Below are 17,652 nucleotides of genomic sequence, written 5' to 3'. Positions count from 1 at the left end.
CAACCTCAACATCCTGGGCTCAAGCAATCCTCCCACCTCAGCCTCCCAAATAGCTGGGACTGCAGGCATGCGCTACCATGCCCAGCTAAATCTTTAAACTTTTGGCAGAGGTCAGGTCTCACTGCGTTGCCCAGGCTGGTCTCAAACTCCTGGCCTCAAGTGATCCTCCCACCTTGGCCTCCCAAAGTGCTGGGATTACAGGTGTGAGCCACCGCGCTGGCCCTCCTCAGACATTTTTTTTTTAACAACCATTATTATTCCATATTTTTTCTATGAAATCATTTATAAACATAAAATATCTTAAGTCTGTAATTCAGTTTATGATACATATTCTTTGTCTTTCACTGTTGTTTCAGGTATCAGCCAAATCCCATCCACTCCCTCCCCCTGCCGCCTTTTTTTCTTTTCTTTTCTTTTTTTTTTTTTTTTTGAGACAGGGACTCTGTCACCCAGACTAGAGTGCAGTGGCGCGATCTCGGCTCACTGCAGCCTCACCCTGTTAAAGTGCTGGGATTATAGGTGTGAGCCACCATGCCTGGTCCCTAGCCCTCTATTAAGTGCCTTTCAGCAATTCTGTTTTTAGAGGAAAATTCCTTTTGGCTTCTGCCCGCTCCCTTTACCTCCCCCTGCCCGTGAAAGGGGGAGTTACCTGTCCAGAGCAAGCATAGCTTTGGCTGTGCTCTTTAAGGACTATTGCATTGGAGCTGACTGCTGGGGCGCCTTGGCCCCCAGGTTCCCACCAGTGGAGCAAACACAGAGGGTGCAGCACAGCCGGAAGTGTTCCCAAGGACAACATCAGTGTGCAGACTTTCGGGGGAGAGGCATATGGAACTGAGCCAACAGAGGCCAAGCTGAGAACCCTCCTGTGACGTGGTCCCACCCGTTAGGCCACTCCCTCCGTCAGCCAGATGGCAAGGACTAGTAGTGTATGCTGTGGAGCAGACATTTATTAAGTCCCTGCTGTATGTCAAGGATTGAGCTAGGACTGCAGGAAATGCATGTGTAGTTCAGTCCTGGAAGCTGCCCGGCTTCCGCCTCCTGCAAGCATCCTTTGCTCCCTGGCTGCTCTCGCCTGCACATCTTACATTCTCTGGCTGGTCCTTCTGGGTGTGTTCAGCCACTTTGAGCTGTGCCTGCCTGATCTGCACGCTTTGCAAATGTGTAGACTCAGAAAGAGAAACAGCCCAAACGGTGGCCGGAAACCGTCCTTGGGAGGCTCCAGGTTGCCTCCTCCCCTAGACACCTGTGCTCTCCCTGGGCCACACCGTGACTTCTGAAGTTCAGCTGTCAAGTTGGGTCGGCTGTTTCACAAAAGAATTTCACTGATTCCGTCAGGCATTTTCATTACTTTGATTTAAAGTTTTTGTGTCGACCTCTGGTACTTTAGAATCTCCAGATGTTGAAAAACAAAATCCCATTGGTAGTGTTTGCTTTCCTTGATGCTTATGAAAAAAGCAAATTTTATTCTCGCCTAAAATTTATTGTCGAGAGCACGTCTTTTAAAGTAAAAAAATGTTTACAGCATGTCATACGGCTCTGAAATACTATGTAGGTCGCAGCTTGTTTTGAGGCATAAGTGACAAATATACTTGTGTGAGAGATGTTATTCTTACCCCACTAAAAAAGTTAAAACATGGCCTTTGTGTCTCTAATACTGATTTTATATCTTCACCACCGATTTTGTGAATCCCAGCTAGAGTCAAAGACACACTTGATACACGAAGAAAGTGAAGTGGTTCTGTTTGGTATTTATCTCATCTTGATCTTATCTTGGAAGAACTGATAATGAAAGTCTCCGGGAGGGCAGGGAGCCCAGGGGAGCTCAGAAGGGCATTTAGCTCCCAAGTAGGTCTCTGAATTTGGTGCAGCTCTTAAAGGTAGGTGGGTTTACACAGTGGTGAGAAGTAGGAATTACGAAGGGTGTGATCTGCCCCCTCTTTCTGTGCCTGTTAACAAAACTCAATTGTTAGGCGTTGAGTAGGGCTGTTGATTTCTAGCCAACGGAAACACTTACTGTGTAATTTCCAGGAGGGAGACATTTTCAGGTGATGTGGACTCATTCCCTGCAGTTTAGAAGGTAATAAGCAATAATGATCAATCCTGAGGTTATCCGGGGTGATAGAAGCTTGTCCGTTGCATTGATTGATTAATGGCATGCTCTGAGGCTGGCTGTGTTGTTTCACCACGATTGAGTGATGACCAGCAGCATCAAAGAAAACCCTCAGTTGCATGGTGGATATCAGAAGTGGCTGCCTTGATGCGTCCTGTCATCATTTGAGTGGTAAAGAGACATTCTTTATGTGTTTATTACTCTTGATTTGGGGTCATGGTTATCATATATACTATCTAACTACACAGGTCATCCCACTCCCATCCCTTTTCATTCTTTAGAACCCCCCACAGCGGTCCACGCCCCTTGCCAACTTCCTTCCGCTGTCCTTGTTCTGTTGTTACTCCTGCCGACTGCTGTTCCGTCAGCTTCTTGAATGACATCGTGCAGTATGTCCGACGCACAGCACCTACCAGTTACAATTGTCTTGACAGGATCTCCTGTGACCTTTTGTCCCTTTTCAGTTTAGCTCTTGGTGGCTCCATCAGCTCTCAGGCATCCTGGACAGTTCTCTGTGGGCTGGCGTGCTGTGTCAGGATTCCAGGGCCAGATGTGAACTGTGCCTTGACCATTCGAAGAGCTCACCGAAGGAGGTGGGAATGGAGGGTGCAGGAAGGTAACTCAGGCATCCGAGGCTGCTGAGCCCGGAGAGAAAGCACCTGTCCTCGGAGTATTGTTCCAGGAATTGGGGAAGCAACCGGTTCCAGAGGGCAGAACCGGGCTGGGAGACAAGGAAGCACAGTTCTTGTAAATCGAGAGAATTCGTAAAGCCACACAAGCTGTCCTCCAGCGAGAGAGAGAGAGAGAGAGAAAGAGAGAGAGAGAGCATATAGGTGCTGTGAGATGCAGACAAGCCGCCTGGCCTCAAGGCTTGTCGTGGCATGCTGTGGGAAAATGAGGACTTAAGTGAGGGGATGAGAGGCATGTGAGTGGGTGTTGGGCCAATTGAATGACAAAAGGACCAGGCCCAGGCTCTTTGGAAGACAGACCTTTGCCCCTCAGAGGGACTGGGGGAGTGTTTACTGCAGGTGTGGACATTGGCCCTCATGGATGGCTTCTTTATAATAACCTGTGGAGGATGGACCCAGGACGTCATGCCACTGACCTTCACTGATGCTTCTGTACTTAAAAAGTAATTGCCCTTGGCCAGGTGCAGTGGCTCACGCCTGTAATCCCAGCACTTTGGGAGCTGGAGGTGGGCGGGTCACCTGAGGTCAGGAGTTCGAGACCAGCCTGGGCAACATGGCAAAACCCCATCTCTACTAAAAATACAAAAATTAACCGGGCATGGTGGCAGGCGCCTGTAATCCCAGGTACTCGGGAGGCTGAGGCAGGAGAATCGCTTGAACCCAGGAGGCAGAAGTTGCAGAGAGCTGAGATCACGCCATTGCACGCCACGCCTGGGCGACAGAATGAGACTCCGTCTCAAAAAAAAAAAAAAGTAAGTAATTGCCCAAATTTTCCTTTCAAGGTTGAAGTTGGGCTGAAGAATCAGGGCTGGTCCATGATCTCTTCAGACTCAGTCATCCATGCGTTCAGAGATTGTGTGTGTGCGTGTGTGCGTGTGTGTTGGGGACTGTTCTTCAGGATCCGAGGTGCAGTGGCCCCACTCCCACTGAGCTTGTGTTCTAGAGGCAGGGCCCCCTCCCTGAGGGCCTGTGGTCTTGCTGGCTTTCTCAGTGTCAAGTCAAGAGTATGTTGTCTTAGTCCGCTTGGGCTATTATAACAAAATTCCATAAGCAGGTGGCTCACAGCAACAAAAATTTAATTCTCACAATTCATGGGAAGTCCAAGACCAAGATGCCAGCAGATTCCATGTCTGGTGAGGGCCCCCGTTGTGGTTCAGAGACAGTACTCTCACTACATGGAAGGGTTAAACTTCCTTTTTTTTTTTCTTTTTTCTCTTTTGTTCTTTTTAAAGATGGAATTTTGCTCCGTTGCCCAGGCTGGAGTGCAGTGGCGCGATCTCGGCTCACTGCAACCTCCACCTCCCAGGTTCAAGCGATTCTCCTGCCTCAGCCTCCCAAGTAGCTGTGATTACAGCCAATTACCACCACACTCGGCAAATTTTTGTATTTTCTCCTGCCTCAGCCTCCCAGGGGGTAGCTGGGATTACAGGAATTGCTGGATCAAAATTTACCGCGGTCGGTAAATTTTTGTATTTTTAGTAGAGACAAGGTTTCGCCATGTTGGCCAGGCTGGTCTTGAACTCCTGACCTCAGGTGATACACTTATCTCGGCCTCCCAAAGTGCTAGGATTACAGGCATTAGCCACTGCGCCTGGCCCAAAAGAGCTCTTTCATCAGGCACTAATCCCGTTTGTGAACCCTCCACCCTCATCATCTAATCACCCCACAAAGGCCTTACCTTGGGGATGAGGATTTCAGCATAGGAATTTGCAGGGGACACAAACATTAAGACCAGAGAGATACTTTGGACTGAGGGGACCCTTTGGTGGGAACATAGGGAGTGGATCTCTGTGGGGAGGCTGAGAGTGGCGTGGCAGGAGGAGGCCAACCATGGGGCATCTGGGGAAAGGTTTCAAGGTTGAGGGACTGTAGCCAGGGCAGGAGCCAGTGCGGTTGTGGCCCTGTGAGGGCAGACCCGGATCTTGACCATGAAGGCATTGGGCGTTGCTGGAGAACTTCCAGGACACTGGGCTAGGATCATATTTCAGTTTTCAATAAGGATCCCCCTGGATGTCTCTGGAAAATGGCCTGGAAGGGATAAGAGCAGAAACAAGGGGATCATTGAAGTGAACTCATATAGTAGCAGAGCTGTGCATTAAGATTTCCACACCCTAGCTGCGAAAGTCCCAGTTAACACAAGGTGGCCGGTTTAAAGTTGACAGGACTAGATTTCCCCGTGGAGTGATTTGCTGAAGGCTTTGGGCTGGAAGTTCCAGCGCTCGCAGAAAACTTACTGTTGGAGGTTCTTCGCCCTCGTTTCTGAAGGAAAGCTCCCAGCTCTGCCTGGAGCCTGGGATGGAAATTGTCTCTGGTTAATAGGATCTTTAAGACAGCTAAATCCTCCACTAAACACTTGATTCAACTGCTGTTGCACACGGAGGTGGCTCTCCTGCCATATGCCCGCAGCGCTTTCTTTCATTGTCATTACAGAGAGTCAGACGTGTGTACAGGAAGGAGACGGGATCCTGCCGTAATGACTTTGTCTTCACCGTCTTTTCTCAGCGGCTTAAATTGCTGTCAGGGCAGCGTAGGAATCTTAAAGGAGGGAGTTTTCTCTCATATAATTATGCTGTTAGTAAAAATGTTGGCGGCTTTTCTCTACTTTCCCCTTAGCCACCAAAATAAAACTCTTTATCTTGGAACTTGGCAGCTGTTTGCAATCCGCCTCATTTCTCCTGCTGATGTATTGGTGTCGCAGCTTGGGTGATGGGTGGTGACGTGAGGGTTGAAGGTAATTTCTGTCGCAGTCCCGTGGTCATGAGCCAAGACCTGGAGTGCTGGAGGTGTGCCAGGTCGGGTCATCTTTGGGTTTTGCCCAGTGAGCTGTTGCTAAGGAGAGGGCTTTGTTTGCCTAGAGCTGGGGGAAATGTTCAAGGGCAAGCACACATTGGCAGAGATCTGCTGACGTGGCGACGGCAGAACTCACGGCTGTGTGTCAAGCCTGGGCAGTAACAGGTGGCGAAGGCAGAACCTTTGGGGACAGACTTGGGTCAGCAGTGGAGATGTGTTTTGGGGTTCTCAAGGCGTCTTGGTGGGAAAGAGCGCCGGTGGGTCAGGAAGGCGGGGATGGTGGGACGCTGCTGCTGCTCGGGTAGGGTCAGGGCCTGCCCCATAGATACCAGACCCACCCTCCGCCAGGGGACATAGGACAGGCAAGGAGAGGGCTGTGCTTCTGAGTGCTTCACTGGTCTGGAAACCCATGTTTTAACCGGGGCCGCCCCCGGACCCCTGAGACTGAGGTGGTGTGAACCTCAGGACTGGGGAGGTGGCTTCCAGGGAACCACCTTCTCATGCCCTCCCTTCCCAGAGACGATGGGGAAGGTTGGGTGGGAGCCTCCGGGCTGGTAGGGACTCTACCTAGAGACCAGCCCCTCCTGGGGTAGGCACAGCGGCCTCCAGAGTGCCTCCCTCTGAGTCACATTCCTTCTCATTTAGTCACCTTTCCTTCCACGGGGCTGCTGTTGGCTTGAAATAGAAGGATGACTGGACCGTTCTCCCTGCAGCTTCTTTTCTGAGCTGCTCCCCGAGCCCCTCGAGGCGGCCTTCATGGTGTGGGCCAGTGCCTGTTCGCAGGCCACAAAGAACAGATGCACTTCTAACCAGCAGCCGGCTGGGCTCACAGTGGCTCACGCCTATACTTCCATGACTTTGGGAGGCCAAGGCAGGAGGATTGCTTGAGCTCAGAAGTTCAAGACCAGTATGGGCAACATAGTGAGATAACCTCTCTACAAAAAATAAAATAACATAGTGGGCTGTCTTCTCTACAAAACATCAAAAAACCTAGCTGGGGCCAGGTGCTGTGGCTCACACCTGTAATCCCAGCACTTTGGGAGGCCAAGGCAGGCAGATCATTTGAGGTTAGGAGTTCTAGACCAGCCTGGCCAACATAGTGAAACCCCATCTCTACTAAAGAATACAAAAATCAACTGGGCGTGGTGGCACACGCCTCTAGAGCCCAGCTACTCGGGAAGCTGAGGCAGGAAAAATGTTTAACCAGGAGACAGTGAGAACACCACCTCAGATGGTGTGGTGCCTATGGAATGGGCCTCTGTTTTCACCAGGAGATGGAGGTTGCAGTGAGCCGAGATCGCGCCACTGCACTCTGGCTGGATGACAGAGCAAGACTCCATCTCAAAAAACAACAATGAAAAAACTTGAGCTGGGCGTGATGGTGCGTGTCTACAGTCACAGCTACTTGAGAAGCTGACGTGGCAGGACGGCTTAAGCCCAGGAGGTCAAGACTGCACTCCAGCCTGGGAGGCACAGTAAGATCCTGCCTTAAAAAAAGAAAAAAGGCAAACAAACAACAGCAAGTGCATCGTGGGTGCTTGTTCAGACTGGGATGTGAACAGAGGGCTTTGCGTTATGGTGTTTGATCCTGGCGGCATTTTCATTGGGCCAGATGGTCACGGTAATGTGGTATCTTTTCCTCTTTTGTAGATGAGGCGACTGAGTCTCAGAGGGCGGTATCCTCACCCAGGTCGAGGGTTTGTGCACAGCTCTCAGTGTTGTGTCCTTGGACATCCCTGTCCCGGGGACTCAGAGGCTCAGCAGTGGTGCCTGTGGAATGGGCCTGTTTCCACCCAGTAGTTGACCCCCTCTGGCACGACAGGGACGCTCTTCCATCCAGAAGCCATATCAAGAGAGACTTTTGTGAGTGAATTGGCTGTGCTTTTTTCCAGCTTCGGAAAATACGTTGAGAATGCATGCTGGCCCTGGTGGTCTTACGTTGTTGGTGTCAGATGTAAACTTGCGACTTCAAGGCAGAATTTAAGTCTATCTTTATTTAGTTCGACACATGTTCTGCAGCAGCCGCTGGCTGCAGAGCCAAGTGGATAACCATCCCCTCCAGGCACTTGGAGTCTGGTGGGGACCACACCCCCAGAGAGATGGGCCCTGTGCTGGCTCAGAGGGAGAAGGCACTGAAGTCTTGGTTGGTGTGCTCAGGGAAGCCCTCTCCTCGAGCATTGGCTTCTGAGCCGAATTTTCTGGAGTAGAAGGTAATGCTGAAGGCCTGCTGGACATATGTCCTTTGAAAACTCTCAGAAAGGCTGGGTGCAGTGGCTCACGCCTGTAATCCCAACACTTCCGGAGGCGAGCGGGTGGATCACTTGAGGTCTGGTATTCGAGACCAGCCTGGCCAACATGGTGAAACCCAGTCTCTACTGAAAATACAAAAAGTTAGCCGAGTGTGGTGGCACACACCTGTGGTCCCAGCTACTCAGGAGGCTAAGGCATGAAAATCGCTTGATCCCGCGAGGCGGAGGTTGCGGTGAGCCGAGATCACGCCACTGCACTCCAGCCTGGATGACAGAGCGAGACTCTGTTTCAAAAAAAAAAAAAAAAAAAAAAAAAAAAGGAAACTGGCAGAGGAAGAATGATCATGGATACGGTGCAGTGACTTGTACAGCCACTATACTCTCCTCATGGGGGAGTCAAAATGAGCTGAAAATGATACCTGAGGCCTGAGGCAAGAGGCCTGTTAAATCTTACTAAGAATTGATTTTAGTGGGAAGTACAAGTTCACTACATAAAGCAGGAGCTTTTTGGGGAAGTTACTGAGTTTTCTGTCTTCTCCAGAGAGAGGCCAGAAGGGCAGCATTTGCAAGGTGAATCTGCCCATTGGCTATAAGGAGCATGGACGAGGACTTAAGAGGCAGCCCATCTGGCCACATCTCCAAGGCGAGGCTGTCCATTGGCTGTAACGAGCACGGATGGGGATTTTGAAGGCAGTGTGGCCTGGAGCCAGCCTGCAGAGACAGGCTGCCTTGTGGGAGGGGGGCAGCCCCCAGCTCCGGCGTGGCCAGCCCTAACCTTGGGCCATCAGGGAGGGCACGCCAAGCTTTGTGACCTTCAGGTCTGTTCCCTTGCCCACGGGCTGGTTCTGGCTGGTTTCTGGACTGTACTGTGGCTGTGTGGAATTGTCTGGCACACAGCAGCAGGTACAGAGCCTACCCCTGAGCAGCGTTGACAGTGCTGGCGTGGAGTTTGGATACTTGAGCCTGGGTAGAGAGAGGGTGGGTTCTCGGTGGCCGCCACCTCTGGAGCAGCCGCCAGCAGAGACAGGAGGAGGCCTGGGACCTTGCCCTCCCTGACCCGCTTGTCTTTCCACTTGAAGCCCCTGACATGCTGTGACTCTTACTTTATTTTTGATAGTTTACCTTTAAGAGTAATGAAATCACATTGCAAAAATTTGGGTTCTCTGGGGAAATATCAGTGAATCTTGATTCTTATACTTGAACACAATCACTGTGGCCGTTCATGTCTATTTTTCTTTTTCCCTTTAACTTTTTCTTTTGACACAATTACAGGCTTACAGAAGCCTTGTAAGAATGGAACAAAGAATTTCTAATTACCCTTTACCTAGCCTCTCCAAATGACATTTTACCACATTTGCTTGTTTTTCTCTCATACACAGAAACACACACACAGAGTATATAATTTTCAGATCCCTCTGAGATATTTGCAAATATATAAGGCTAAAGTATTTAGGGATGGAGGAGTTAATTTTTCCTAAACACAGTGCACGTTCTTTCACATAAGACAAGTATCAAGTCAGGAAATTAACATTGAGAATCTTATCTAATATTCAGATCTTACTGATTTTGCCAGTAGTCCCAATAAGATCCTTTATAGCAAAGGAAACTTGGGATTCTGCATTGCCTCTGGTTTCCTCGTCTCTTTAGTCATCTTTAATCTGCAACCGTTTCTTGTCTTCCTTTGTACCATGACATTGATGTTTTTGAAGAGAGCAGACGAGTCGTTTTGTAGAATGGCCCTCAGTTCGGTTTGTCCTCTGTTTTCTCCTGATCGGAGTTGGGCACTTTGGGCAGGAATGCCCAGGAACCACTGTTGTTCTCAGCACAGCGGATCGGGAGGGCACATCTTGTGAATTTATCTTATTATTGGTGGGGTTAACTTTGATCACTTGGCTAAGACTGTGTCCATCTTTCTCCACTATAAAGCTATTATCTGAATCTTCCCCTTTTTTTTTTTTTTTAAGTCCTGTACATGATTTTGTGTATCTTAGCATACCAGGTCTGGGTATGGAATGTGGGAGGCAGAGCTGAGTGTCCTTAATTTGTGGAGGTGACACATGTGCACTTGTATCCACTGAACGTTAAGAATGCACTCCTGTGACCCTGAGTTGAGTTCAGAGGCTCCTGTCAGGTCAGAAGGGCTCCTGCTATTGACCTGCGGGGCACAGCTTGAGACCTAAGTCTGGCCCTTCCAGATGGGCCATGGCTAAGGTTCCCTCATTCAGTAAATAATTGATGGCTTCAGCTGCTGTATGCATGGATTTCTTGCGTGACTATTTTTCCCCCTTTTTGAATTTCTTATGTGCGTCTGGAGACCTTTTGGCAGTGGGGCCTGGAGCTCCTTTTAGAAAAAGGAGATTGTGTTTCTAATGATGACAGCCAAGATGGCGCAGATGGCAGCCCTCCCCATGCTAGGGGTGTTGTCAGGTCAACAGTGCTCCATCCCTATTGTTCCAGAATGGCCAGAGGACAGTGACCAGGGGCAGAGGAGGGTGCGCTCTCATGGCCCAGCCCCTCCCTTAGCCCACCTGCCCTGGGCCGGGTGCACTGGTGGCTACCACTGTGTGGTAAGAGATACAGGGGACAGATGTCTTGGTTGAGAGTGTGGGTATGTTTGTTTTACCCCTAATCCAAGGAAACTGGGTTTATTTCTCTTTGTGAGTTTTGACTGCTGTTCCCCTAAGTCGAGTTATATGGAAGCATGATTTATCTTCTCCAAAAAATATGGGCCCCTCAGTGAAGTTAAGCAGAGTGTAAAATGCCTTCATGGTAGTTAAATTTATCCTCTGTTAAAATGATTTGTGCACTTTGTAGTCAGCTGCGATATTAAGTGCATAAATATACAGCGGAGTTAACTTGGAGGAACGTTTTATTTGACAAGATCACTGTAAATGCTCAGGTACAGTATCGAAACCATTTAGCACGGTTACCAGGAATGGAGGGTGAGCCGACTCTGCTTAAAATCTGCAGAAAACATTCAGAATCCAAAGGAAAGCTGGTAAGTAAGTACTTCTCCATGGAGTGCTTAATCGTGGAAGTGGTTTTCATCACAGGAGAGAGGATTGCGATTTCTAAATCAGTCTCCCTGCGTCATGTGAGAAAATGCCTTGTGAATAAACTCTCCATTGGAATAGTCACTTGTCCTAAGTGTGGAACTGATTCTCTTCCAATTAACAACCATTATAGATATTTTGGTCTTCTATTGTCAATGACAATACATTTTCCTGTGGGAATAGGTTATTTAGTCCATATTGGGACATTGCAGGAGAATTAATAATTAATGACATGCTAGTGCACGGTCCACCCTTCTGTTTTTATAGCCAAGGCTTGATTGAATTTTCTTTATATATAATGGGCTGTTTCAAAATGGTCTTGCCTCATTGTTTCTTCATACCTTATTGAAACCGACCCACTGTTGATCTCAGTCTATATAAGGAGAACCTGCAGAGTGTGGCATTCTCAGGACTAAATGCCTAGATTTTAAGTTTAGAAGGAGATCCAACCGGGCAGATGAATTGATCAGTGGGGAATATTCTGTAGCATTTTCCTCCCTGAAGAGAAATGCCGCCACCGCTGGAAACTGTGGACTGGCATGTGAGCCAGTAGCTGTGAAAGGCACTGTGCCCCGTGTTCTCCGTCTGCTTTAGAGCAGGAGCCTCACGCATGGAGCCAGGTGATGTCCCAGGCAGGCTCCCGAAAGCTCCTGGTTTCCCCCCCCCCTTTTTTTTTTTTTTTTTTTTTTTTGAGACAAGGTCTCACTCTGTCATCCAGGCGGGAGTGCTGTGGCATGATCTCGGCTCACTGCGCAACCTCTGCCTCCTGGGTTCAAGCAATTCTCGTGCCTTAGCCTCCCGAGTAGCTGGGATTACAGGCACTCGTCACCATGCCTGGCTCTGTTTTTTTAGTATTTTTAGTAGAGACAGGGTTTTACCATGTTGACCAGGCTGGTCTTGAACTCCTGACTTCAAATGATCTGCCCACCTCAGCCTCCCAAGATGCTGGCATTACGGGCTTGGTTTTTACAAATTTTTTGATGGTCTAGATTTTGAAATCAATGGTAGGAAAACACAGCAGGAAAAAGAAAGAACACTATTGTTGGTAAGGGTCAGATTAAGCCCTGGGCGAGAGTCATGAGTCCCTAGAGGTATCTGAACAAGGCCTTCTGGGTTTGGCCGTCTCTACAGGATCCGATACTTGCTCCGCCTCCAGAGCTGTCCCCAACCATCGCAGCTTGGCTTGTCTGTGACCTCGTGTCAGCTCAAAACAGCACCTTCCCTCCGACACTTTGAAGTCAACCCTGGTAGAATTTGTCAGGAAATGGCCAATGTGCATTGGGTTTTTAAAAAAAAAGGCTGTGGAAGTAGAACAATCTTGGGGTGGCCACGGAACAGGCAGTTTGAGGTGGTGAAGTGGCTTCGGAATCAATAATAATTGATAAGACCTTGTTTCTGGCAGGCTGTAGACAAAAACAATATTCTTGGGCCTATCTTCGCGTAGGAAATATGTCCTAGAACCTCCCTCCTCTGTTGATCTGAACGCCCAAGCCTGTCCTCCCATGAGAAAGGTTCTTACGGGAATTGTGATGATGGGGTCAGAGCAGCCCCCACCTCCCCGCATCAGCACCACCCAGGGCTGAATCTGAAGCCAGACTTGGCTGCCTAAGCCACAACCTAAGATAACCTTGAACACCAGGTGCCGAAATCACAGAACAGACTCCAAATGGTGGCCCCGTTTGGACTAAATGAGAGGTGAGCTGAGGTTCAACACAGGAGGGAGAGGATCAGGGACCCCACGGGCATCAGCTGGGGGGTGGGCATCACCACTGTACCCCCAGCTTTTTCATGGGTGGTTTCTTCAGCTGACCTGGGTTTTCAGGGTTCTTCTAGGCAGGCTCCCAGTTGTTTGTCTCAGAGAGCCCTTTTTGTTGGTAATCCCAAGCCCAGAACTTTCCAGAATGTGCTGTTGGATGCAGCTTTATTCTTTGATCCCTTCAAAAAATTAACCACACCGATTGCTGTTGGCTGCTAGGCCTGGTGAGGGGGTGAGTAAGCCCTTTCTGCGAGCCCGAGGAGTTTGGAGCCGGATGGGGGGTTCTTCCTTCCCTGTCTCCAGCCCTGTTGCTCTAAGAACACAGATAAGGAAGTCACTCCATCCCCAACAGGTGCCGCCTTGTCCCTGCTTATGTCAGAAACCAACTCTCCCCAGCTCACACATGCTAGAAACACTGAAAGTGTCTCATTCCCTGCATCTCATTACATGTGTCTTGAAAATGTGGCTTTTCTTTATGTATATAAACCTACATTCACAGCTCTACACAATCAGTGGCTTGTTTTCCGCTTACAATAGCGACATTTTGGTGGCAGCGGTGCCTGACACACATTTTATTTTTATTTAACTTATAAAACCTTGGGGTGAGTGCTTCTGGACACATGAAGGCTTTGGAGTGCAAGAGCTGTGAATTTTTTCTCTTTTCAAAATGGAGGCGTGGTGCATCTGGACACACACATCGGTCGGCCTGACCTGTGCATTCACTGCAGGAAGTAAAAGTTCGGATGACATCACTGCAGGGTTATTACTTGTTATTGTAATTAATGGACCAACAGGAAGTAGTGAGACAGATGATTCTTGGCAGAAATGACCATTTAAAGGGGGAAGGATAGAGAGAGGGTCTGGGAAGGAAGAAACCTTTCTGGACATTTAAACTCTCCAGGGATGAAATAGGGAAATACGCAGACAGTGCCTGAGGAACGAGCCGCCTCTTGCCAGAGTGGATATAAAATTGTTAACCCCTGCTACAACTCAGTTTCTGTTTTTGTCTATGCCTTCTCAGAACAGCGCCAACCTGACTGGCACTGGATTTTGTCTGGTCCTTTTGTGCCAAGTGTGTCTTCCACGTCAGGTCGGTGGCGGGAGAACTTGGAAAGTGAAGTCTGAGCTGCGTGGAGAGGCGCTGCCTCTCCAGTGCCAGGTGCTCCTTTGTGTGAGTGGAAGGAGCTGGAAGGCGTGTGGGGCCGTGATGAAAGAAGGGAGGTGGTCGAGTTCCTGGGGAAAGAGCTGAGTGTTGACAGTGGTCCTGGACAGAACTGAGGCTTCTGGACCCAGGGGAGATCTTGACCCTCCTTGAGGGTGAGCCTCCCATAGTGTGTAGGGACCTGAGCTGACTGGGCAATGGCCGTGCTCCCAAAGCGGTCGAGCCGGGGCTGGAACCCAGCTGCTGCCTGGACCAGCCTTCCAGGGCCAGTGCCACACCCCAGCCCACCTGAGTGGAGTTGGCAGGGTTGGAGCCTTAAGCCACGTTTGCTCAGGGTCGTCTTCTGTGGCCCAGAGGTGGGTGCCGCCTGTGGTGCTAGGGGATGATAGCTGGGTAATGGGGGTCTGGAGCTTGGGAAAAGAAAGGATGGAGGAGGCTTCTCCTCAGAGGGAGGAAGGGAGTCGTTCCCTGCTGTGTACGGTGCCATTGTGTGATCGTAGCACAAATTATACACCCATTCTGTTCGTGGTCATTTGGGATTTGTAGCTTTGAGCTGTTGGGGATGATGCTGCCGCCATAATCCTTGTCATTTGGTGCACGTGTGCTACAGACATTTCTGTTGAGCACATACCTAGAAGAAGATTGCTGATCCGTTGGGATATACATGCTCAGCTTTGGTAGAAACTGCCTGGTGGGTTTCTAGAAGAGTTGTACCGGTTTCCACTCCAGCCAGCTGCGTATGGGAGTTCTGTTCCACTGCTTTGGCAATTCTTAGCATTATCCTCTGCGTTTGGCAATTCTGGTGCATGTGTAGTAGAACCTCAGCACATTTTAATCTGTGTTTTCCTGGTGCATATTAGATACCTTTTCATGTCCTAATTGGCTATTTGGGTGTTCTCTTAAATTCCTGTCAAGTCTTTTGCCTGTTCTAAAAATTGCTTTGTCTGGATTTTTTTTCTTCTCGTGTCTTAGTCCATTTTGTGCTTCTGTAACAGAATACCACAGAATGAGTAATTGATAATGAACAGCAATTGGGTTTGCAGTGTTTGAGATTGGGAAGTCCAAGATCACAAGGTTGGCACCTGGCGAGGGTCTTCTTGCTGCGTCATTCCCTGGCCGAGGGGCAAAGAGAGATGAGAGGGAGAAAAGGGAATAAAATTCACCATTTTAGAAGGAACCCACTCCCACAATAACGGCATTGATTCATTAATGGGGGTGGATCCTCGTGGCCTCATCACCCCACTACGCCCCACCTCCCAGAATGATGGGGGATTGAGTTTCCAGCGTACTCTTCTTGGGGGCCATATGCAAACTATAGTATACTGGAACTGTCAAAATTCTTGATATATTCTAGATGGAAGAGCATTGTTGCATGTTTTTACTGAAGTATGTTCTTGCTTTGTATTGTCACTCTGTGATCTTTTTGATGAGCAGAAGCTTTTTATGATGGCTAGTCTTAGATTTTATGGTTAGTGCATTTGTGTCTTAGGTCATTGCTGTCTACTCAAGATCCTGAGGACATTCCCCTTTGTTTTCTGGTAAAAGTTTGATTGATTTATTTTCACATTTGGAATTGAGTCTGCCTGGTGTCAGTTAGGAGTCCAGGTTCCCACCTGTTGTTTTCTCAGCTCCGCCTGTGGAAGTTCTAGTCAAGGCAGGACTCGTGGTTCCACAGGTGGCTCCAGTGTCCCTGTGCCATCGAGCTACCATCTCAGCTCATTGTACCTCTCTGCCAGGTTAAACCTGTAGCCGATGAGGAACAGCCCTGAGTGATGTGTGGGGTCCAAGTTGTTGGGAAGGGCCAAGGAAATGGAAGTACTACACAGAGTGCTTCAAGGTAAGAAAGAAGTTTCTGGAGAACAACAGTGAATACGTACTGTGCACTCTGAAACGTACACCCAGTCACACTGACTTCAATGTAAAAAGGACAGTGTTCGCCGGGCGCTGTGGCTCACGCCTGTAATCCCAGCACTTTGGGAGGCCGAGGCGGGCGGATCACCTGAGGTCAGGAGTTCAAGACCAGCCATGGTGAAACCCCATCTCTACCAAAAATACAAAAATTGCTGGGCATGGTGGCGGGCACCTGTGATTCCCAGCCACTCGGGAGGCTGAGGCAGGAGAATTGCTTGAACCCAGGAGACAGATGTTGCAGTGATCGGAGAACGTACCATTGCACTCTAGCCTGGGTGACAGAGCAAAACTCCGTCTCAAAAAAAAAAAAAAAAAAAAAAAAAAAAAACCAGTGTTCACTACAGAGGGTGCATCTCAGCTAGGTGTTCATGGCACACCAGACAGGCCATTGCCTACAGCCAATTGTCTGCAGGGGATCCTTGTTGCCCTGAGCTATTTTGTTACATTCTTCATTATGTTCACTATATTCTCTGAGACCTTCATGTAGCTGCTGCTTTCAGGAGACTTTGCCTTCAGGGACTGATTATCATATTCAGAGAGGGGGAGTGCTACTGGTATCTAGAGGGTAGAGGCCAGGCTTATGAACATACCACAATGCACAGGAAAGGCCCCCACCACAAATAATTGTTAAGCCTAAAATACCAGCAGTGCTGAGGGGGAGATATAGCTGAACATGCACTGAGAACATCCCCAGCATTACTGTGGCGTTGGGTGGGTTTGAAGATCAGGGTTTAGGGTTTCCACGTCTGGACCGTGGGAGTAAGAACAGACCCTCCTGGGAAAGATGACATCAGACAGCCTCCAACCAGCACCAGGCCCCGGTTGCGAGGAATCTTCCCTCTCATATGTCGCCATGTGCGGACATGGCTTTCCGGAGGGCAGCACGCAGAGATACTGGCCATTTTACGTGTTCAGTCCTGGTGACCTTCACTGTGTTCTAAGAGAAATTTACTTGTATCTTTCTTTTTGGTAAAACTTAGCTGCTATAGCCATAACAGTTTGTATAAATCCCTATATGAATCAAAGCAGTTCACTTGCCACCTAAAAATTGTTTGCCACATACAAATTGGCTTCCAATTTTATTAATATGTTTATCTTATTTAAAAAAATAAATCCCATTTGAAAGAGATGCAGAAGCCGGCCGTGCACGGTGGCTCACGCCTGTAATCCCAGCACTTTGGGAGACCAAAGCAGGTGGCTCACTTGAGGTCAAGAGTTGGAGACCAGCCTGGCCAGCATGGTAAAATCCTGTCTGTACTAAAAATACAAAATTTAGCTGGGTGTGGTGGTGCACACTTGTAATTCCAGTTACTCAGGAGGCTGAGGCAGGAGAATTGCCTGAACCTGGTCGATTGAACTCGGGAGGCAGAGGCTGCAGTGAGCCAAGATCGCGCCACTGCCCTCCGGCCTGGGCGACAGAGTGAGACTCCATCTCAAAAAAAAAAAAAAAAAAAAGGAGAGAGAGATTCAGACGCCATTGAAGAAATCGCATCATGTTTTTGAACTTTTAAGTGGACATCAACCACATTGAGATTAAGAAAGAAAGATGATGTGAAGGCCGGGCGCGGTGGCTCAAGCCTGTAATCCCAGCACTTTGGGAGGCCGAGACGGGCGGATCACGAGGTCAGGAGATCGAGACCGTCCTGGCTAACATGGTGAAACCCCGTCTCTACTAAAAAATAATACAAAAAACTAGCCGGGCGAGGTGGCGGGCGCCTGTAGTCCCAGCTACTTGGGAGGCTGAGGCAGAAGAATGGCGTGAACCCGGGAGGCGGAGCTTGCAGTGAGCTGAGATCCGGCCACTGCACTCCAGCCTGGGTGACAGAGCAAGACTCTGTCTCAAAAAAAAAAAAAAAAAAAAAGAAAGATGATGTGAAAATGTAAGAGAGTGGCCCTTTCCATTGCAGACAGTGATTTGTTAGGCAGGGCTCA

At 49.0% G+C, this 17,652-nt stretch overlaps 2 protein-coding genes across 7 annotated transcripts in view; both read left to right on the top strand.

Annotated features, from left to right (window-relative positions):
- CTBP2 (C-terminal binding protein 2) overlaps positions 1-17,652 on the top strand; it is a 173,287-nt gene that overhangs the window by 70,735 nt on the left and 84,900 nt on the right. The window lies entirely within an intron of this gene.
- Positions 12,645-17,652, top strand: part of EEF1AKMT2 (EEF1A lysine methyltransferase 2) — a 331,933-nt gene continuing 326,925 nt past the window's right edge. Inside the window, exon 1 of the mRNA XM_050803797.1 lies at positions 12,645-12,648. The gene's annotated coding sequence lies outside the window, so the exon portion shown is untranslated. The remainder of the gene's footprint in view (positions 12,649-17,652) is intronic.

This window comes from Macaca thibetana, chromosome 9 (genome assembly GCF_024542745.1).
Source record: "Macaca thibetana thibetana isolate TM-01 chromosome 9, ASM2454274v1, whole genome shotgun sequence".
NCBI lineage: Eukaryota > Metazoa > Chordata > Mammalia > Primates > Cercopithecidae > Macaca > Macaca thibetana.
Note: the sequence above shows the minus strand (reverse complement) of the source record. Positions and strands in the feature narration are given on the sequence as shown.